This window comes from Drosophila ficusphila, unplaced genomic scaffold (assembly GCF_018152265.1).
Source record: "Drosophila ficusphila isolate 14025-0441.05 unplaced genomic scaffold, ASM1815226v1 contig_197, whole genome shotgun sequence".
Taxonomy (NCBI): domain Eukaryota; kingdom Metazoa; phylum Arthropoda; class Insecta; order Diptera; family Drosophilidae; genus Drosophila; species Drosophila ficusphila.
Genome location: NW_025064091.1, coordinates 4,246,453 through 4,269,541, shown reverse-complemented (window position 1 = coordinate 4,269,541; position 23,089 = coordinate 4,246,453). Strand labels below are relative to the sequence as shown.

The 23,089-nt window shown below is 38.4% G+C and overlaps 1 long non-coding RNA gene across 5 annotated transcripts in view; it reads right to left on the bottom strand.

The window, feature by feature from the left end:
* Positions 1-23,089, bottom strand: part of LOC108097420 — a 103,093-nt gene that overhangs the window by 77,052 nt on the left and 2,952 nt on the right. For 2 of the 5 annotated variants that reach the window (XR_001771772.2, XR_001771776.2), the window contains exon 2: positions 20,541-20,675. This is a non-coding gene — a long non-coding RNA (uncharacterized LOC108097420). Of the gene's footprint in view, positions 1-1,559; positions 1,645-11,852; positions 11,995-20,540; positions 20,676-23,089 lie in introns of all 5 variants that reach the window. The other 3 variants (XR_001771774.1, XR_001771773.2, XR_001771775.2) reach the window with 3 other exon arrangements.

Below are 23,089 nucleotides of genomic sequence, written 5' to 3'. Positions count from 1 at the left end.
CTCAAGTGAGATTTTCACACACACAATGTCGAGAGCGTTCTCAGTGATTCCCCAAACGAAGGAAAAAAAAAAAAGAAAAAAAAATACAAATAAAAAAGAAAAAAATACAAATAAATAAATAAATAAATAAAATAAAAAAAAGGAACCTGTGTTTGCTGGTTGGAATATTTTGTATGCATGCGTGTTTCACATTCCTGTTGTCTTCCTTTCTATTTTTATTCTACAGCCCCCAAGCCTTTTTATGTGGGTCCTATATATTCTCGATTTCTGCGCTTTCCCGGTTTGTCAGCAGAAAAACAAGACTCCACGGCGGGTGTTTGTGTGGATTTTGGGTGGAATAAACACACAGGAGCGCTGAGGCCCATATTGATTAATCTTGTCATTAACATTTTCGCAAATGTCATTTCAAGTTGATTCGTTCTTGTCTTCGCCTGGATATTGTATTCTTTGTGGCGCTCCACCTCCACTCTACTTGGTTTTCATGGCGAGTACGGAAATCAATTTCGGGATGGCGGAATGAGCGAAAGACAGCGGAATTGTGGGCCAAGTCGAAGTCAGCCAATGAGGACAGGGAATGAGGGATTCTTTGCGACTACGAAGACGACTCCGTCTGGCTCATCATCGTCGTCATTGGCAGCGGAGAGGAAAAGATTGGGATTCTCCGGCATGACGAAGCTCGGCGTCGCCATCAATAGGAGACATACACAAATGGCCCCTGGAATTTCTATAATTTATAGGCTTTCAAAGCCATTTACATTTGCCATTTCGCTGGCCATTTCGAAAACAGGAAGCCCTACTCTGCCACGCAACCGAAAAACCCAAAAGGCCCAAAACCCCAAAAAAGCAGCGAGTATATATATCGTGTTTGTGTGGCTGTAAATAAAGTCAAGTTGTCGCAGTTAGCATACCATAAAACCAGGCCAGAATACAATTTTCTGGCTGCCACCGATGCCGATGCTGATGCTGATGCTGATTTTGTTATTGCCACACTCTCCGTGCGTCGTCGTGTTGTGCCGCTGCCCCCCCGCAACTTTATTTTATTATTTGTCAACTTTTATTGCAACATAAGTAGGGAAGTTCTTCTTCCAACTCGCCAGCCCAGCCCTCCATTATTTGCCATTAACCAATTTCAAATGGTTAGGGGCAATTGTTTGTTCGGGAGCATTGTATAAGATTACCAATTAGCTGCTTGACGAAAATACCCAGTCTGCCGACAGAATGCCGGAGAATAAACAAGATAAAAATTCACATCGCGAATTATAGCAGTCGACGTCATTCAATGTATCAAATTTATTGGCCGTAAAATTGACACACAAAAAAGTTAGAAAAAAAATTATATGCAAAAATAAAACGTCGAAATAAATTTGTAATAATTTAGTCGCCCTTATGAAAAATGTCATAATCTTTTGTTTAAGCTTTTGCATAAATGGTACTTCGTTTTTCAAGAGAACAAACGGAATAATGTCCTTTAATTTTTATAAATACTATACTATTTATAATTGGTTATCAGGCTTCAAATAAATTCTTTTTTCTCTGAATTTCAATTTTCATAAACTGACCTTTCCGTAGTGATACTGTTTTTGTAGCAAATGTTTAACCATATAAATATCCTCTCCCAAAATCATGTGGATGAATTCAACTAACCTGCAAAGAAGAAATAATAAAAATCGGCATTAGTTAAGGCTTTTACGGCAAACGATAAGAAGCCAAATCAGTAAAGTCATCTATTATTTTCCAAAGTCACGAAAGCAATGCTCCAATGGCAAATATCAAATCGAACAACGATTTTTTGGTTATCCCCTTAAATCTTTTGATTTCAATTCGACTAAGCTTTGGCTTGTTTTTACCCTCCTTTCGTTCGTTCATCTGATTAGAGACTTAACCCCATGACTCTTTTTTTTTATTGCCCCCATTCAATTAGATTTATATACTAATACAGAGGGCAGGCGACTTTGTGTGTGTTTTATGCTTGTATGTACAACTTTTAAACATGCTTTTTATCACCTAAAGGACCACGCGTTCTTCATGGAGAAAATCTTAAAAATCAGCTAACCCTTTCCACTCTGCGGTCATTTGTCCAGAAAAGTAGGGGATTGGGGTGGGGGTTACAAACAAAAAAAAAAAAAAAAAAAAAGAAATAAATGATGAAGAGACCGGGGGCAAAACTCGGACAAAGCTTAGCAAAAGCTTAATAATGGAACTCTTTAGCCACAGAAAACATTGAGGGCGCACTCTTGAACTTAATATTTTCTTTTTTTATGCTGCTCTTATTTTTTTTTTTTTTTTTTTTTTTTTTGCTCTTGTATTTTTGTTCGCTTCTAATAACCCGTTGACAGCATTCTCCAACTAAATCGTCGTCGTCATCGTTTTCTGTGGATGATGATGACGCATGTTGGCCTGGCGAAGAACAAAAGTGGCCTAAATAAGGATGGAGAGATGAGAAGCTGGAGAGGATGAGATGTTGGAGAGGATGGGATGATGATGAATCGGAAGATGCCAAGAAAACACCAAAAACAGTTGAGGAGAATTTTGGGGTGGGGAATCGGAGGGGGGATTGTCAGTATATGAAAAATTCCAGCTTCTTCTACTCAATCTCTCTCTCTATTTCCCTCAGTTGGCTGTCCATTCATTTTGCTTCTAGCGACGAAAAAGTTACGACCCACCGTACGTCATTTTAATCTTAGTCACTGGTTGTCCAACGCCAACGGATTTACCTCATCCTTCTCAACCTCTACAATTTCCCCATTCCCCGTCCTCGCCACCGAAAACAATGAGAATTAATGCATTTCGAGCGGAGCACACAGGGAAATGAAATAATTTTGTATTAGTCGTCGTTCAACAGAGCACATAAAAATAAAAATAAAAAACACACAAGAACACAGAAAAAGAAAATCAACGAGGAAAGCCAAGAGACAGCAGATGAAAACGCAACAAGATAAGAAGAAAGAAGCACTAAAGTCGAGTGCCGGTACTCAAAGTCAAGAGCACCCGAAAAATATGGTCAAACCAATTGAAAGCTGTCCGCTCTCATCTGGGAAAACAAAGTGTTTTCTGTCGCCCCGATAGATAGATAGCATAACATATACTACGGATTTCCCTCCGACTTGTGGGATATTAATGATTTCTGGAGGGTCTAGCCAAATGAGTTATTAGGCCATACGTTAATCTCTCGTTCACTTCTGGACAACAACTAATTGTCACACGAAGTGGCTTTTCGACAGCCCACTTCTAATGCAAATACACAACGACACCGACAGTCGCTCCAAATTGGCAAATCAAATAAATTGGCCCGCAAATCGCAGACAAAATCAGAATCAGAAAATGGAGCAAACGAATTTGGCCAAATCCTTTGAAAATCACATTTTCAATGGCTCAGCAAAAATCCGAGATCTTCTTGAGTGGGGAAATTAAATTTTTGAAACCTTGGTGAAATCTTTTCCGAATCGAGAGTTTGTGCTTAGCATTTTAAATATTCATGAGGTCGGTTTGTGTTTATGCATAAACACTCACACTCACACACAAACACACACACACTAACATTTTGGAGCGCAGGATATCTCACAGATACGCACACCCAAACACGCGGGATGAAATTCTCCTCCTTCTTGGGAGGATGTCGGGTCTTCACGCTCGAATAAACAACAAGCAAGAACGCAATAGGTGAAATCCCCAACATTGAGATACTCAGTTTGATACCTCTCTTTATTGCTTGCTCAGCTGCATATCTCAATCAGCAAATACGAAAGAATTTATGTAGGTGAGTGTGGAAGGTGTTGCCAAAAGGTCACAAACTAAAGGATGGACAACATGAAAGCGAAGTCTGCATATTTGTTAAATCTCTTCACTTCATGCATGTTCTTTTACAGTTTGTGATGGCTTTAGAAAAGAGGGACATCTCTTTCTATTTAAAAATATGAAAAACGAACTAATGATGCAGCTTAATAGATATTTTAGAAACAAATTCGTAGAGGTATGTCACTTTTAAATCGGATATAAATTAAAAAAATTATGGAAATCCATTTTTTGCTAAATTTTGAAAGGATGTTTTCCTATTATTTCCCATTTGATATTTCTGAATATTTAATCTCCAAATCTTACAACTACTCTTTATGGATGCTCCGAATCTAATAACAAAATAACAAGCTTTTCAGCTTCTTCTTCTGTGAATAATAATAATAATTGAGATCTGAATTGAAGCCCGAAAGCAGGCCAACTTTTATGCAAAAGTGACTTAAGCTCGATCCGGAGTTATAACATTTGATTAGGCGACCCTCCGCCGACCGGCGATTTAATAACGAAAATCCAGACAAACATGAGCAGACCTGGGGAGAAGGCCAACAAGAAGATTGTTTCACCGGGGAGCAGCGGCCTATAGTTTTAATTCAATTGATTGAGCCACTGGCCGTAGGCCGCAGGCCAAGTTTTTGGCTCGAATGACACAAACCGGCGACACCTTAATTCGCTGGCCAATCTGAAGACCCGGCACGTACCAAAAAAAAAAAAAAAAAAAAAAAAAAAAAGGAGAAAAGAACATGCGTACAGAGTGGAGAACTCAGAACTCAGGACTCTGGACTCTGGAGTCCCAGAACTCGTTAACGAGATTCTTGTACATGTTCGTTGTCCCAGTGTCACATCTGTTTCATTGTCGCCCCAAAAAAACGGTCGATATGGATGTCGAGTGTTTAACCTTAACTAAGAGCTCCTGCCACATCCACTTACCATCTCAAATGCAGCTCAGCTCTGGAGTTTTTTTTTTGTTTTTGGGGTAAAAACCCCATTTTCGGCTTAAAAGTGGGCAGCTTCTGCTCTTTTTGTGTGTTTTAATTCAAATTCAAATCCCCCCACTGTGCACCGCAATGGTCTCATCACACCACAGGCAAATGGAATGAAAAATGTTCTAATATTTAGTTTGAAACATTAATTAAAACTGCCAACAGATTCAAAGTTTTAGTGGTATTTGATGGCCCCGGCATAAACCACTAAATTGACTTTGACCAAAATCTGTTGATTTTTGTACCCTGGCATAAGAATATAATAAGGTTTGTTTGATGATTTCTAGACAGCGTTGGCGACCATTCACCATTAATTAAGTCAGAAGAGCTTAAAGAGTGATGCTTTTAAGGGAAATATTTAATCTGTAACTAAACTTTAGTACCCATAAATTTATTTATTAATCATCACATTCCGTATGGAAATTAAAATTGACAGACCCAACAAAAAGCATCATCTAATTTGTCTAATTTGGGTTTCCTCACTCGCCTTGCCCCAATCAGTGTTTATCAAAAAACACTTTTCCGGTTATCTATTGCCACTTTGGAGTGGAAAAGCTTTTAATTCGACATCATTAGTTTGATGAAGGTGTGGATGGATGGATGGTTGGGTGGCAAGGAAATCTTTGTTTATAATTGCCATGTTAACGGTGCGGATGTGAAGTCGTGTGCATCGGCCATTCAGGTTTTCTTTCTTTTAAGTTGGCCAAGCTGCGCCGACAGCAGGCAAATAAACAAAGTCAGGCCAGCTTTGTACACTGTGCAAAATGAATAGTTATTGCGGCTTAAACTTCAACTTTATTACTGTATGCAGTGTATGCAGTTTATTTAGCTTTAGAGGAGCATATTTCTTTGGGTGTAGCTCCATGAACCGAACCCTTAATGGCCGAGTTCCGTTCTTTCAAAGGCGCCTCCTCTCGTCTTCTTCACAATTTCCTCCCAATTATCCTAGTTCTCTATTGCGGTTTATTGGTCATCCCAAATGCCTCTCCGTGTGTGTGTGTGTGTGTGTCAGTGTATGTGTGCATGTGTTGGCTTGTTGTATGCATGTGAGTCTGAAGTCAGAATTTAAACGGCTCAATGGTCATGGCTCATTGTATTCCGAACACACAATGCAGAAGTCGCACGGCAAAGGTCTCCGTTTCAGCCAACAAGCACTTAAGGCCTATCAGTTTGCCGAGCCTTGGACTTCAATTAAATTACCTAGAAATTAGTGGAGAGCATTGTACTGAAGGGCTTGGAATTTCACTAATAATATTCCCTCTTAATTAGTTTGGGAATTTGGCTAATTCCAATGCCTTAGCATTTAAGCTTCAGAATCAGAATTAATCATTTGGCTAGCTAAACTTTAATTAGTGAATATTTCCCACTCGCTTCTTAAGCTCTGCGTTGATGACTAATATGAATTTCGAATGGAGTAGGGAATATATACGAGTATGCTAAATAGAAAAGTCTCTGGGAGCGCCAATCAAAGTTTGCTTCGAAGCGAAGACGAATATTTTGCGGGGGTATTGAAATTTCTTTTCGGAGCAAGATGCATTCAATTATCAGGAGATTCGCCGCAAGAGGTTAAGACACAAGTTTAAGCCACCCCATTGAGATGGCTTTTTTGCTTTCATTTCTTTTCTTTTCTTTCCTTTTTTTTTTTTTTGGGAAGGGGAAGAGGGGTTTGAATGATCCCCCATTTTCTTTTGCAATGCTGCTGGCTGTGCGGATTTTCCTTTTTCTTGCGGTTCTTTCATTTCGCATTCTCGTGCCAGCATTTTGGCTTTAATAATTATTTATGCACATGTCTGCTGCAGGCTCCTCCTCACATTGCTCAGCTCGACTACCGAAACCACCTAGAAAAGAGGCGCCAGAGCACCAGAACAGCTGAGGAGCAGTAGAGCAGCAGAAGAGCAGAGTTGTGGAGCATCGGAGCCACAAGCCGGAGAAATTGAAGAAGGCATGCCCAGTGTGTCCGCTCGAGTAGCACTAAATCAAATTGTGTGGCTATCAAACATGCAACTAGCCGCTCGTTCCCAACCAACGACAGCATTTCGCTCTACACTCGGGAAATTTCCAAGCCCAACAAGCATATTGATAACCAACTCTGTTTGCTCCCGAAATCAGATATGCTCTGATTTCGTTTCTTTTTCTTCCGAACTGCCAGCGATAAAGTTGGAGTTCGGATAAGAGTGTTCGCCCCTCAAGTGACCGCTTATCTTGAATTTTTTAAGCGTCTTGAATTGCATTTTTCAGTTTGCTTCCACTGTTGTCTGATCTCTGTTTGTCAACTGGTTTAATCGGGAAATTATAATTGGTTTTTATGCGTGGCTTGAGTCCAATAGAAGTAAAAATATTATAAAATATCCAAACATTTAAATGGAGTACATTTTAACAAATTCCTAATCTTCTAAATAAAGTATTACCTATTTATTAGGATTTCATTTAAGGCTAAAGGGTTCTTAAAATAAGAAACTTCTACTTAAATACAGCATTTGCTTGTCTATTTGAGGTTTCTACTCTCGAGAAACTTTTGCTTGAATACAATGTTTTCAATATTATTCAATACAGAAGAGCATAACCTCCTCCCCGAAATACAATGTTTTTCAATAGTATTGATATTTCGAATCTCCCAAACCGATAAAAATATAAAGCGAAAACGTTTTTCCGAGCGTATCCGTATTCGAGTGTTTGTGAGCGTGGTGTGTGTGTGTGTGCGTATGTGTGTTTTGTGTGTGTGTGTTGTGGTGCGTGCCTTTGCCTTTTGCCTCTTACCACTTTCCACTTCCCGTTGCCACTTCCCCACTTGCCACTTCCCCACTTGCCACTTCCCCACTTGCCACTCTCTCCCTCTCTCTCTCTCTCTCTCTCTCTCTCTGTATATATATCTGTATCTGTATCTGTATATATGCCATATCGGTTAGCCGTGTTAATATTTGCGTTTTACATTGTGTGCTCACTGTGCTCAGACAGCGATAACGACAACGACGGCCAAGTGAACAGGCAAGTTGCAGGGGAAGAAGGGGAGTTTGTGGGCGGGGGAGGGGGGAGGGGGAGGGAGAGGGGAGAATACCATTGGATACCAAGAAGTGCAGATATCTGGAGCTCCCAATATAGATTCCGATACAAATGCAACTACAAATAGTCGGTATCTTTGAACCGTTTTCATGTTTTGTTTGGCTTTTAGTGCCGGCTCAGTTGTTCCCTGCCTCGCACACACACACACAAACACAGACACACACGTGCACGTAACCGATTTACGAATACAAACAAAAGCTTAAACATTAACACAAACACAACCAGAAATACTTATATATATATATAAACAAATACATACGGGACTTTATACCTTGAACAAGTCCCAAAGAGAACAAATAACTGCCATTTTATCCCAGAAAATATGACCAAAATATATATAAAGGTTTGGTTTGAAAAAAATAAAAAAAAAAAGAGAAAAGAGAAACGAAAACGAAAACGAGGGAGATTTCCAACGATCCGCAATTGCGATTTCGAATTTTCAATTTGTGGAAAAACATTCTACGGAGCTCTGCAGAATCCGGTTCAGTGACTTTGATAAAGCGTTCCCAATTCACATCGATATATATATGTTTTTTCTGATTGCAAATGCAATAATATTTCTCCCTTAAATTCGTTTCGCATGGAGTTAAATTCAAATGGATTGAAGAACAACCTAATTAATTTAGATCCCAATTCGAGGCAATACTTGCTGAGAAATCAGGCATGTTCGATTGAGTTTAGAGCAAATATCGTTGCAGTTAAAAGCGCCCTTTGTGCCTAAATCGAAATGTAAATACGCAGCTTAAAAGCATTTGCATGTATCCACTTCTCCCCCCATCGAATCCCTCGATTCTGCCGCCTTCCCCAAATGATCTTTATTAATTTATCTGGCGATGCAACTGCAACTGCAACTGCGATGCTGCATCTGCTGCATCTGCTGAATTGCGGCATCAGAGTTGCTGCCTTGGAGTTGCTGCATCGTGTTTATCTAGACAATAATGCCCAAGACCAAAGTCGAAACCTCGGCAAGTATTCTCCCCTTTTGTTTGCACAACTAATTTGACTTAAGTGCCAGGATCCGTTTGCTAATTACGATTTTGATGGGTACTCCTCACTCCTCCTTCACCAAATATTTGCCTTAGAATTTTCGAATACATTTTCAATTCCATTCTATATAGTTCACCTGGCGGTCAAATTTGCTATTCTCAAGAAGCGAAGATGGATGAGAAGAAATGCTTTCTTGATGTTTGCAAATCTTGCTCTAATTATTACTGCAACTCCCTAAGAAGATGCGGGAAAAGCGATGGGTTTTTCCAGCATTTTTTTTTTTTTTGTGAGGCAATGTGGGCAATGCTACTGCAATCACCGAAAACGCATTCCGAATAACTTTGGCTTAAACTTGAACCGATGGATATTCGTAGGACGTGTTACGACCACGGCGATGGGATGCGATTTGATGCGATGGAATGGAATGGCAGAAGGACTTGCCATGAAAACTTGCCAGCACAGATTTTTGTTGTGTTGTTTGCTCTTTGTTGTTGTTGCTTTTGGTTGGTTGGTTGGTGCGATTCGTTTTTTTTTCTTCTTTCATCTGCATCCAGTTTAAGCAGAAAATTGCAGCTAAAAGAGCGTGGAATAGTTTCCCCAACACGCCCATCGGCTCTCTATTCCCCTCCCCCTCCCCCTCCCTCCCCCTTTCCTTCTTCCCTTCACTCTCCTCACACTTTATCCAACACCATATAGACCCACTATATAGCCTCATCTGGCCAAGCTGGCTGGGAAACAACGGAAATTACAAATTGTTGTTTGCTTTGCATTTCACTCGCACCAAACGAGCGACGGATGACAACAACAACAACAACACTATAAACAACAACAATAACAAATACAACAATAACAACAGCGGCGAAAAGCTAAAAACAAGAGGGCCAAATGCAAATGAAAATGAAAATGAAAATACATTGGCCAGCGCCAAAAAGGAAGCAATGTTGAACATTTTACAGTACTCTTAGCCGATGTTTGTGAATTCCACAGTGCTTATGCTATAAATTTCATGAAATCTTGAATACGTGAATTCCAAATAGGTCCCGATTTTTCTCTCGGTCGACACACACACATATTATTTATGCAAGGAATATGTTTTTTATTCAACTAACAACTAGAAGAGGATGAACAAAAAAATGTGCAATTATTTTTTTTTAATTTTGAGGAGAAAGTAAAAATGAAATACATTTTTAAACCAATTTAAAATGTAATATTTTTGGAACTCCAGTGGTTTTCAAATGAAATACCTTTAAATAAAGATTTAAAGCTATTAAATATTGTTTTAGAATCACTCTGCATGCAATTTCCCCACCAACTACTTTATGCTGGAGTGTTTGACCCCACAAACGAGCAGTTTTTCTTCAAACGCCGCTGGCCACGAAAAACTAAAATGGCGGAAACGTAAACAAACCAGTCGGCAGTGGCCAAGAAGTAGGCTATTACTTTGCTCATTTACAGCGCGATTACAACTTGTGCTGGCAGTAAATATTTGATAAATATGACTAATTATTACGCCATTGTACGAGTAGAGTACGTAACATAATTACTTGCGCATTTTTCCTCCAGAACGAAATGGCAAATGAATACCGCCGATTAATACAAGAAATGTTTTATTAAATCGCAACACACTACCTTAAAATACACATTCTGTGGGGCATTTGTTTGCCATTCAATAGTTACTGAAGCACATTAATCGTTACTGAATTAATTGAACAATAATTTCCACATTACTATCAATTATTCAAAATTGAGCACAATTAATGCAAAGTTCTCAAAATGCAACCTTTTAAATTCCATTGTTTGCACTCCTCGGGGCGATGACTCTTGTGGGTCCACCGCACCAAACACAGTGGGGCATCGATATACCCAACCGACCGACCGACCGACCGACCGACAATATCAACAAACATGGGTGTGTGCTATTTATTTTTACATCGCACCGTATCGAGTTGCCATGAGTTGTGCATGAAAATGTATACACAATATCTCTATATACACTCGTACATCTTAAAGTGAGGTCTGCAGTCAATTTAGATAAACAATTATGAGCGCAATTGTGCCGGAGCCCCACTCCTATCCACATCCCCTCCTCCCCCCTCCCCCCTCTATCCCCTCTTTATTCTCCCATTGCCCATTGCAGTGGCACCCGTTCACTTCATTTGACCCACCATCAAGTGGAGTGGAGTGGAGTGGAGTCGAGTGGTGCCACGAAGAAGCGGAACACGCCGTAAACAATGCAACGTTGAGTCAGAGAACACAGGCGAAAGTCAAATTCTTATATTTGTATACCCGTTAATCGGGTAGCTAAGGGGTATAATATGTTTTTTGAAAAGTATTACAATTTCTTGATCAGGATCAAACTTGATCTTCGAGATCTTGAGGTTTTAGAGCTAGAATACATCATAAATTAAACAAAGCGCTCTTCTACCTTTTTTTCTGATTGATCTAGTGCTCAGTGGTTTTAAAAACTTGCCACGCCCATCAAAATGGTTCAGCAGTATAGACTTAAGGGATATCTAAAAGTCGACTAAAGACGCCTATATTTTTTTTTTTAATTTTTCTCCATTTCTTCCCTTGTTTTTTTTTTTTGTAAGTGGCGCGTTGCGCAGCCAACGAAAAATAACAATCAGAGCGGTAATAAAACAAGCGCAAGGGAAAGTATATATGAAATGCATAAATTATTCCTTCTTTTCAGATCGCCAGCGATGTGAATGTGTGTGTGTGAATGTGAGTGTTGTTGGGGTTGGGGTTGTGCAAGATTCCCGAGCAGCAAACAGCATTTTAGAATTTTAATTGGGCTCCAATAGCGAGAGGAGCAAACCAAAATGGAGAACAGAAGCAGCAGAAGGCAGCCAGTTCTCGTTCTAAAGTTGAATTTGTGACCATGGAAGGGGGTAAGTAAATTGGGAACTAAGTATGTACTACAATTGGAGGCATCCTATGCTAACCCAAATCAGACTGTTTACATTCCGTGCGATAATTATCAAGTACCATTTACCATTCGGGCTATTTATATGCACCACAAATGCTACTCACTGCTCATCCGGAATGCGGAAAAGTTCGAATCCCATTCGGGTGTTCTGGTGTTCTTTCGTACGTCCCGGATGAATTGTGCTTTGGCCCTTGATAGGATTTGTGGAAAAGCTTTTAGGGAAATGACAACAACAAAAATCTTTACCTGGAAAGAGACAATAAAATGAATAATAGACTAGTTGAAGGGCACGAAAAACGCTGGCTGTTATTGTAAAAAGCTCAAAAAACGAAATGTAATTTACTCATTTTAAATTGGCCACAAAAACATGCTTCAATTTATTTGGCTGTTAATGATGTTCAAGAATATTTTATGGGGGGCCAAAGAACGCTGCCTGCCCCTTTTCATTCGTTAATCTAACTTCTTTATTGTACAGGTGATGGGTATGAATATTTTATTGCTGGAAATTAAGATCAACATCTGATGAAATTGAGTTATTAAATAAAAATCATATAAATGAATTACCTTTGCTTTGGTTTTTCGGGTTTCCCTAATTGTGATTACTAAATGAATAAAGATTTAATTTGTTTAAATTCTAATGAAGTTTTTGGGATATTTTAATGGCTGAAAAACGCTTTTTCACCCTATTTTATTTATGTAAAATTCACGTTTTAGCTTATGGTGCCCCAAAAATGTAGTCACTGCTAGTCGGATTTTGAATCCCAGTGGCAGTAAATCAGCGAGAGCGTAAAATCAGTTGCATTAACAACACCATCACGAACTACTTTTGCCAGAATTCCGCCATCCGGCAACTGACTTCAAGGCCTTTGGCCGCCGAACAAACTACAGTTGGCTACAAAGGATATATACGGCTATAGCCATGGCAATGGTTATATGGCACTGGTTATATGGCTATATGGCGCCTACTGCTGCCGGTGCAATTCAATTTAAAAAATTGTACGCCAAGCATCATTAATTACATCACCGACATCACCAAACGAAGAAGGAGGCGGTGGCAAAAAAAAAAAAAAATAAATAAATAAAAAAAAAAAGAAAAGTGAGGCGTGAATGAATGAATGGGAATCAGGGAAACGAATAAACCCGTTCCCTGTACAGTTGAATAAGTACAAAGAATTAAGCACGCCCGTAGGTGTGAACATGTAGGCAGCAATCCTAGACGGCCGACACGCCCACAAGCCAAGCAGCCCCAAATACACTGGGATTAAATCGGTGCAATAAGCTGGAGAGGGTTTGTCAACTCCTTTGATGAAAAGTATGAAAACTAGATTATCAACTTGATATTTTAGCACCAGAAATGCTCCTCATTTTTATAGGTTTTAAATACAAAACAAAAATATATATATAAAATATATTGGATAAGTCAATAAATACAATTATTTATTAAAAGAATTGAAAATGTTTAAAAATAACATTAAATTTTCTTTCCTTTTTAAAGAGCTTTCTTAATAAAAGATAAGAAAAAGTAAATTCCACTTATCAACTTGCTATTTTGATATCAATACTATATAAAGATAAAATCAAACAACATATATCCGTAAAAATAATAAAAGTATCAAGCCTTCGTGCGTTTTCTTTGACTCTAGAAGAGCTTGGTAAATAACAGTTGAGAACGACAGTGAAAGGACATTTGTTTTTAATTAAACCCATCGACGAAAAGTCACCGGTCGTCGTAAAAAGCTATTTGACCTTTAAATATCAATTTGAAATCGATCAGATTTCTTCTTCTTTTTTTCTGCTCATCTGTGTCGAATTAAGGATTCTCCTCTGGTGCAATTTTAAGCACGTGCTGCCAGCCATTTCCGCCTTTCGTTCTTTCATTTGCCACCGACTTGCACGCTCGAAAAGCCAAAATGCACGGGAAACAAAGGTGGCAAGGTAGCAAAAGTAGCAGCAAAGGTGCCAGCAAAGGTGGCAGCAAGTCCTTCCGTCGTCCTGTCGTCCTGTCGTCCTTTCTGTCCGGTAAGCAAACAAGCAAACAAATATCCATGCGAAATTTAATTAAAGCAATGCGCTTGGCAATTCAAGGTTTTTTTTTTCCTCTTGCTCCTCCTCCTGCTCCTTATTTTCGAGGCGGCAATTTCACATCCTGGAAATTCCTTTCGCTGGGGTATCAATGACATCGATTGGTAAATTAGCTACCAGGCAACCAGGATATACTTACCAGCGAAAAAAAAAAAGAGACCCTTCCCTTCGTCATTACACGTAGCGCTCATTTAAATAAATTTATATATGCTATCGTATTTCTTCTGGCTCAGCTACATTTTATGGCATTTCGATGTGTTTTTTTTTTCTGCCCCTCCCCCTGATTTTGATTTTTTTTTTTTTTCTGCCCCTGCGCTTATCGATTCGGAAAGCAGGTCGCGACACATTGCTCGGCTCATTGAAGACTCACTGCGCTGCCTGCCACTTTTTTTTCTTCTTCTATATATGTACATATATATATATATATTTATTTTTTTTCAATGGCGTCAAATATTTATCTTAATCGCTTTGTGTTCACCCTCCAACTACCATTAGCATTTTGGTGCCGAAAATTCTGATTGCCACAAAGTCATTTTGATTTTGGCCAAAAAGGGAGCGGAATGCATAACGCTGTCATTAACACACATAAATTATACATATCGATTTAGCATTGATTTCTCCATAATTTTTGAGATGTTCGGCGGCGGCGTTGCCTGACGTTTTGATTGGCATTTGATTATTTATATGCCAAAATGTGGGCATTAGGCATTCAAAATAGGCAAATTGGCTCTCAGGTAAAACGGGAAAAACAATGGAACATAAAAGCCCAATTCGACAATTGCGTGTTAAAACTAAATTTGAATTGAATGTTTCAGCTAATTAGTTGAAAATCAACAGACAATCCAAAAAGTTTGTAATATTTTAATGGCCAGAGATGTTTGCCATATAAATGTCTGAATCCTGAATAATTTAATATTAATTAAATGATTCAGTTAATTATTTAGGCCTTTGGAAAATGTGCCTAAAAACAGTTTCGCTGCCTTTGTAAGCTTCTTATTTTTTGTATGGCGCGGAAATGCTTTCGAATTGGCAAATACATATGAAATTTGTCCATTTACATGCTCGTTTTTGAGGTTAAATATGGTTTTAAGCTGAATTCGAAATGACTCACAGCGAATTGGAATTCGCGGCTTGAATCACTCGATGACCTTCTGTGAAATTGGAGGATGGCTGAGGATCCCTCACAGAATGCGAATTTCTGTACAGATTTTGTTTGCCACATGCCTCCAAGTCGCACCACACACTCACACACACACACACACACACACACTCACACACATACACAGACAGTCAGTTAGAGAGCAACAAAAAAAACGGCAGCAGTTTCTATACTTTCAGCCCACAAACAAAACCCAGTGGGTTGGTTGGTTGGTTTGGTTTGGGTTGGTTTGGGTTGTCTGTCAAAGATTTATTTTGTGCAGCAAACGTGAGCAAAACGTACTCACAGCTCAACTAAACTCAACTCAACTCGACTCGACTCGCCTCGTCTGGAAATTTATGTATGCAATACGCATTTGGTGCTTTGTGGTGGACCAAATTCGAAATTCCGAAAAGCCCTTCAATCTGCCACTCGGGGCAACCCTTCAAAAGCAATAGCAATGGCAATAGCAAAAGCAAAAGACCTCTAAACGAACACCTCATGTCAGAGCGTTGATTATGGCCCAAGGCGACTTAAGATAAGCATCGAGCTGCGAAAAATGTTATAACTATTAGACACAAAGCGACAGAAAAACGAAGAAGCAGTTAGAAGAAAACCCCCCCGAAAGACGGAAAACGCTGCGGGGAAAGTGAAAAGCTGCTGCTGATGACAACAAACAACACTGGCTAAAATCGTTTTGTGACCCCAGCAGAAGTTGTGAAAATCTATCTTTTTTTTTTTTATCACCCCAAAGGCGGCTGTGGATTGCACCTCAAATAAAACAGCTTGATTTGACCAACGAAGGGAGAATCATAACAAGAACCCTACCAAAAATACTTCCCATTTGTATTTATACATTCCATATACATTTTCACATTTTCCCTGCCTTATAAATACATATATATACCTATCATATATAATATATATTTATATTGAAAGAGAAAGAGAAAGAGATTCGTGTTTGGCCGCATAAAATATAATAATATTTATGTGTTGATCGCGTGAAATGTGCTGTATAAATTTATCCAAGCTCCTGTTCCGGTGCATTCACTTTCTTTTTATGGTCGTAAAAAAGTGGGACGAGCAACTTGGGCAGGTGCTGGTTAGAAGAAGAAGAAGAAGAAGAAGCACCTAAAGATGTAGTAGTAGTAGTAGTAGAAGAAGAAGAAGAAGAGATTCCGTGCCGTGCGTTTATTGCAAACTGTCACAATATTTCGAAGGAAGGCGAAAGGATATATAGTACGTAAGAGCTCGAGACATCCAGTGCCTAAGAAAAAGAATTGACAGGAAATAGTAAATGGAAATGTGAATGACAAAATACCGACTCGTATGAATGTGTGTGAGTGTTTTGTGTGAGTGTGAGTGGCTCTGAAACCAGAAGCTGTAGGAAATTTCATTTGCCACCGAACCAACCGATAAAACGATGATAGAATCCCAAATTCATGGAAATTTGCACCCACCGAACGGAATATGAAGGGTTTTTTGTTTTTTTTTTGTTTTTTTCCTGATTCTTTTTGCGGTCACAAAAAAGGTCATTGAACGCGTCCTCTGATTTGGTTGGTAATCCGATTTTGATAGGGTTTCCTCTATAACCGTTTGTGGTCAGGCGGAATTTTTGCGAAAAAGATTTGTATTTATATACACCTGGGCTAATAAAATAAATTTAAGCATGTTTTGCATTGTCATTTCGCGCCATAAAACCATACATAATTTAATCAGATTTAGCTGCAAAGTGGAAGTGGAATTTTCACCTATACACACACACACACACACCACACTAACACACACACACACACTGCTTCCGCGATTAGCGTGAAAATGCATCAATCTGAAATTTTGTGAAATCAAGCTGAAGACCACAACAGTGGAAAATTTAAGAATGAATATTCAAAAAAAAAAAACAAAAGGTTTTCATTCGCCTCTGCTGTTTTGTTTTTTTTTTTTTTTTTTTTTTTTTTGGGTTCCCTCATCCACATAAATCATTTTGGAGTCTTGTCCCCCGACCGAAATTCTTTTTGGGTAATAACAATTAATCATATTTATTCAATTTTTTAGTTAAAAGGTGGAATGGTGCCCCCTACGCCTACGTTCAAAAATATTTTTGGCCTCCGTTTTTGTTCAAGCAACACCACAGTGCAAATGTGCGTATTTTCTTTGGTGTTTCAACGCAAACTAATCTCTCTCTCTCTTTTAAAGCTATTAATTATTTCCACTACGCATTTTTATTTTGGATTAGTATTTAATTTAAAAGCTACCTAAGAGCCAACAATTTAAGTAAAGGCAACCTTTTTAAGTACGAATTGATACATTAATGCTTCACTTTGTTGCTTTTGTTGAATAATTAAATGCCATTGAATGGAAAAGGTTCGATTAGAACGATTTGAAGTCCTTTTCTTTGAGGACCAATAAGTATCTCTTAGTCGAGGCCCTTTTTTCCGGGATTCTTTTTCTCCCGTTAGCGAGTGAGTCCTTAGATATCGCACCGGAATCTGGCAACTTGTCTCCGGAGATGGGTATCCAAACCGGTGGAAGTCAATGGCGCTTGCAAGTACTAAAAGCAGGAGGAGCAGGGGAGCAGAGGAGCTTGGAAAAAACTGCTGTCAAGATGGTGTTGCCATGAGTTTTGTGCTCAAAAGTAAACGGAAGACATAATAATGAGATTTATCTTTGCATTCTGGATTCTTCAACTGTCCAAAGGCTGAAACTCTAAGCAAAAACCCTCAAAAAGTAAAAGTTGAAGATGCCGCGCAAAAACCACACACACACATCCTCAACAAGGGGATGCAAAAAAAAAAAAAAAAAAAAAAAAAAAACAGAATGAGGCATACCACATCTGCCTATTATAATTTTGTGCTCATAAAACTCACATTTTTCAGTTTCGCCAACAGGCCATTTGTTGTGCTTATTCCTTAACCGCCAGTAAAGGAAAAAAAATGCGTAAAGATGATAAAAAATTAAACATATGTAGGCTATGAACGAGTTTTTGATGTGGCAATCAAAAGCGTACAGGCTGGAATCTCCTATTATCCTTGAATATTTCACAATATAATGCTACTTAGCTGTAATAGTTTCTGATTTTTGCAGCACTTAATATTTTTTTCACGTGCTAATTAAGTTCGTCTGGATGGCGTCAATAACATGTTAACGAAATTTAAGCACAGAAAGTATTTACGCTGAAGGTAACTTCTTTGTGAATCGCAGTGGGTGCTTTGTTTTTTTTTTTTTTTTTTTTTTGAGTGACTCCAACCAAGACGAAGACGAGGGCATTTCTAATTTCCTGGTGGACGCCGTCTCTTTGGCAAACATTACATTTGATTGTTATTTTTCTCAACGCCAAGTGCCCCAATACGAAATAGGCTCGCACAACAACAACAACAAAAAAACCATAAGAAGGGAAATTCAAAAACTGAAAACGAAAAACAAAAAGCAAAATACAAGAAAGAAAAAAACGAAAAAAAAAAAAAAAAAAAACACAAAGGACAGAAAAGCGAAGCGGAGCAAAACAAAAGAAATGACTCCCGTTGTTTGGACTGCATACAAATTTCGCATTAGCCCCAAAGAACAATTTTTCCAAGCACGGGGGTAATGGAGTTCCGTTTTCATCCTGCTCCCTTTTGTAATGCCCCCGCCCCCTCCCCACCCCCTTTCCCACCTCCCACACACACCCATATATAGTATATATATCGAATGAGGCGGGCGGGCAGACATTCATTTACACATCCATTCCATTCATTCATACTTCAATTTGGATTGGACTCTTATATAAAATTTCATTAATTTCCAATCGCCGCGTGCGGTTTGCATTATGAATTTGGGAGACTGGGTTCGCCAGTCCGTCTCGATTCAGTTTTATATGTATACAGTATATATGCGATAAGTATTTATATAAAATATAGTGGAATGTGCAACAATCCACCCTCGAAAACTGGCGAACTCACCCCAAACGAAGACATCTTGACGACGCATTTTGTATTTTGTTTTTTTTTTTTTTTTTTGGTTTTTGTGTTCCTTATATCGAGTACTCAATGTGCGAAGGCGAGTGTTTCCAACCCCATAAAGTCCATACATTTCAATCGAAAAGAAAAAATATTCTATTCAACGTGCATCGAAAATTGGTTCCTTCTGTTTTCGTGCTTCAGCATGTACAGTAGAATCCGCTTATAGCGACTTTCAAGGGACCGACGAGTTTTCGTCGTTATACCCGGAAGACGCACTAAGCAGAAAAATTTAAGTGTATAAGTCTGTCTGGGGACCAATCAAGCCATCGAGTTTTCGTCGCAATACCCGGACGGACACTATAAGCGGAGTCGTTATAACAGGATTCTACTGTATTATGTTTATATATTCCACTGATACATATACAAACATATGTCCGAATTTGTCTTGTTCTTATAATTGTTGTACGAATAATTTTTATATTAACGAGAAAGTTGATTAACATTTGAGGGGTCTCCCAATCTAACTGCATTTAATATTGTTTGGTGCTCAAAACCCTTTTTAATAAGACTCAATTCGTATATTTCACACATAATTCCAAGTCAATTACATTTAATGTGTGCCCTTGGGTGTATCAGTGTGTGTGTGTGTGTGTATGTGTCTGTGTGTGTGTGATAAAAGGTGTTTAAAAGTTAAGCCTTGCCATCTGTCCCCCAAGATGACATCTGTTGTTTGCCACAGTTGATTGTTTCTTCGCCCATGGATTTTAAATAAGTAATGTAATTTTTCTTCTCTGTTCAATTTCGGGGGTCTTCCCCCATTTTACCCATTTTAGCCATTTTAGCCATTTCACCACACCTTAACAACAGCATGTTCTAAGTCATTCCCTTTTTAGTTTTCCCGAGAAGCTGCCAGAGGCAATGCCATCAAAAGAAGCGTTGGGGTTTCCAAAAACATTTTTGGCTCCTGGGAAGTTGGTGCCACACAATCCCAAACCCAACCAAACCCAAGCTGAACCTGAACTGAAACGAAATGAACGGAAAGCGAACCCTTCATCTCTCGGAATGCTCCAAATCTGTCCCAAAAAAAGCAAAAAGCTTGTTGCTCTTGCCTTTAAGCCGCCCCCACACCGCCAGTCCGCCAGTGTCCTTGTTTTTGAGAACGTTTTCGTAGGCACTTGCCTGGTGCCTAGTTCTCCTCCGCCACCGCCAGTTGGTTCAATAATGTCGTTTTAGTAGGCATGGCACGTAATTCGAATTTAAAAATTACAAGTCTGCCTGCCAGGCGATATCATGCGTTTGATAAGGCCATGTCACATATGTATTCCTGCCTATGTACCCACATAAATATATAAGCTGCCTGGATTAGCATCGTTTATTACCTGCAAACACATGGGAAGTTTACCATAATTAGCCAGTAGGATGTGGCGAACCTCACATGGAGTATAGAAATGTGAGATTGGCTCAGGGTCAATAGGTCATGATTTGATTTCCGGCAATTCTCATCAAAAAATGATACAATGGGGTTATAACTTTATACCAACCAATTAAATAAACATTGAAATGTATTTTAAGTAAAGCAAAGTAAAGTAAATCTTATTTACAAGGCCTATAAATATCTATAAAAATATATTTACCTTGGTTATGGAGCAGCTCAGCATCTCAGATATCTTCAAAGTTTTTCAAATAAATCCAATTATTGGCAAGATTTAGTGTTTCTCTGCGAGTAAACTGCATGTGTAAGCAGTACATTTAACAACATCAAAGTAAGCCTGCAAAAAATCAAAAGAAATTGTTATAAAAGTATATTTTACAAGTGGATTGTTGCTTTAAAATTGAATAAAAGACACCTTAACTTTATTTTTTCCATACTTAAAACGTTTTGTAAGCCACGATGGCATACTTTGCTTAAATACAATAAACCATTTCTAGTCTAGCAGTAACAGGTACGTGAAACGCTTTTTAGTGCGCTTTCGAACTCCTCATTCCGTATCCTCATTTCACGGCAAGCGTTCCACGAGTGCACTCATAGTTGTTGGGTGCACTTCTTTCGGTAATGTAGCGAATGCTGATGCTGAGCCCTAATTAGAACACAAGGTATTTTTGTGCACTTTGACTGGCACTAGCGAACTCAATTAGTTTCGAGTAACTAACGATGTTTTCCGAGTTAGGTGTTCGATGTGGAAACAGGTTGTCCTTTTCGATTCCTTTAAAAGCACTTTGCTTAAGAATACAAGGATAGGTTTTCATCAAATACTTCAATTACTTTGCTTTTTATTGATTGTAATTAATAATCCGGAAAAAGTACCCTCTTGCGGCTTAAATGAGTATTTTTATCCGGGCCCCCAAAACGTCAAGTACCATCAAGTATCCTCATTAGGTGCCTAATATACAACCCACCTATAAAATTGCTTCCGTAGACTTTAACTTTGTCGAGTTGAGTTAAATCTGCGCTGAAGAGATTTTGGCTGAGATGGGCAGAGATAAGTTAAATGAGCTGACGAACGGGGGCAAAAAAAATTGTATTTTCACTTAAATCTTTCTTTCAATTAAAAGTTTTAATTGATTTTCCGTATATTCATGCATACATGCACATATTGTGGATGCGTGTCCAACAATGCGTGTGTGTATGGGCTTGTGTATAAAGAAAATCGCGCTTACCTGCCTCTCGGTAATTAATAATAAATATGCGAAGTGTGAGAAAAGTTAGCTCCAGGCAGTTTTTTACAAATACAAGTTTTTGACATTTGATTCAAGCAATTATATTGGCCTAATTACTTTAATGTGAATGTAGAGCGGATATAATTTCAAGTAGAAGTAGGGGAATACACTTGACTCTTAACAATTAATATCCATTTTGCCATTTGCCTTATAAAACATTACTTAAACTTCAAAATTAAAAAGTTTTTTTTCTTCAAACGAGATATAGCGTCGTTTAATAAAATATATTATGGGATATATCTTCTAGTTTGTGCCATAATAAAGAAATCAATTTTTTTAGGTTAAAACAACATATTTGCTCACGACTTCTTTTAAAATTTCTTCGAGTGTGCTATAGCAAACAAAGAGATTTGAACTGTGTTCGAGCGAACATGTTCGAAGTCAAACGATGTTTTTCAGCATATTGAAGTGAACGCTGCAGGATGTATAAATGTTCCTATTGTTTAGCTGAACACTGAATTCAGGGTTGTTTTTAAAAATAGGGTAGATTTGGTTTAGCTCGACTTTGAAAAAGTATTTTGAAAAGTGCTATTGTTTTCTTGTGAATTCAAACATTTTTCAAACCGCAGCTGCCAGCCCTCCAATTCGAACTCGAGCCCCAAATCAAGCTCCACCTCTGAATCGAACTCGAACTGGGTTTGAAGTGATCATGAAAAGGCACCGAAGTCGTTAAAAGAGATACAGAGAGAGAATGGAGGGCATAAAAGGAGTAAACAATGATGAAGAGCGCCGCAAAGAAGAGCGAAGAACTGCGAGCAGAGGCGTAGGCGGAAAAAAGAAAAACACTGGCAAAACAACCAAATATTTGGCAGTTCAAAAAACAATAATGAAGCCGAAATAATGCAAAAACCGCATGAAAGGTTGGCGGGAAAAACAAAAACAAACCATGTGATTCAAAGGTAAATAGATATTGGAGAATGGGGGATGGGAAACCCCCCTTTCGACGTGAATGGAAAACATACACATACAGCGTTATCTATTCAGTTTATGTATATATTTTGACTTATCGCCCTTTATTGAGCTTTTGTGCTCTAGTTTGTTGATTTAACGTTTATTTCTGGAGCATAAAGGTACCCCATTTATCAACTACAAAAATAATCTCTCGCAACTGGAACTTTTCAATAAAGCATAAATAATGAGTTATCTCCTTCCTAAAGATTTCATTTCATTCAGCTATTTTAATAGCTTTGTTGTGCTGTTATTTACTTTAAATAACAGTAACATTAAATAAACTTAAACAAACTGTGGCTTTTACATTTTATGCAATTGATTCAGTTTTTTTTTTCAAACCGTATGTAAAATGGAAAACAATTTTCGTTTAAAAGGTTTTTATTTAACAATCATTGAAACCATTATTGGCCTGGACAGTTTTCAATTACTTTTTCGGACGCCTCCAGCAGCGGACAATTTGATTTTAAATTAACTTCATAAAAAAATTTTCCAATAAAGTCACACATCCTGGGAA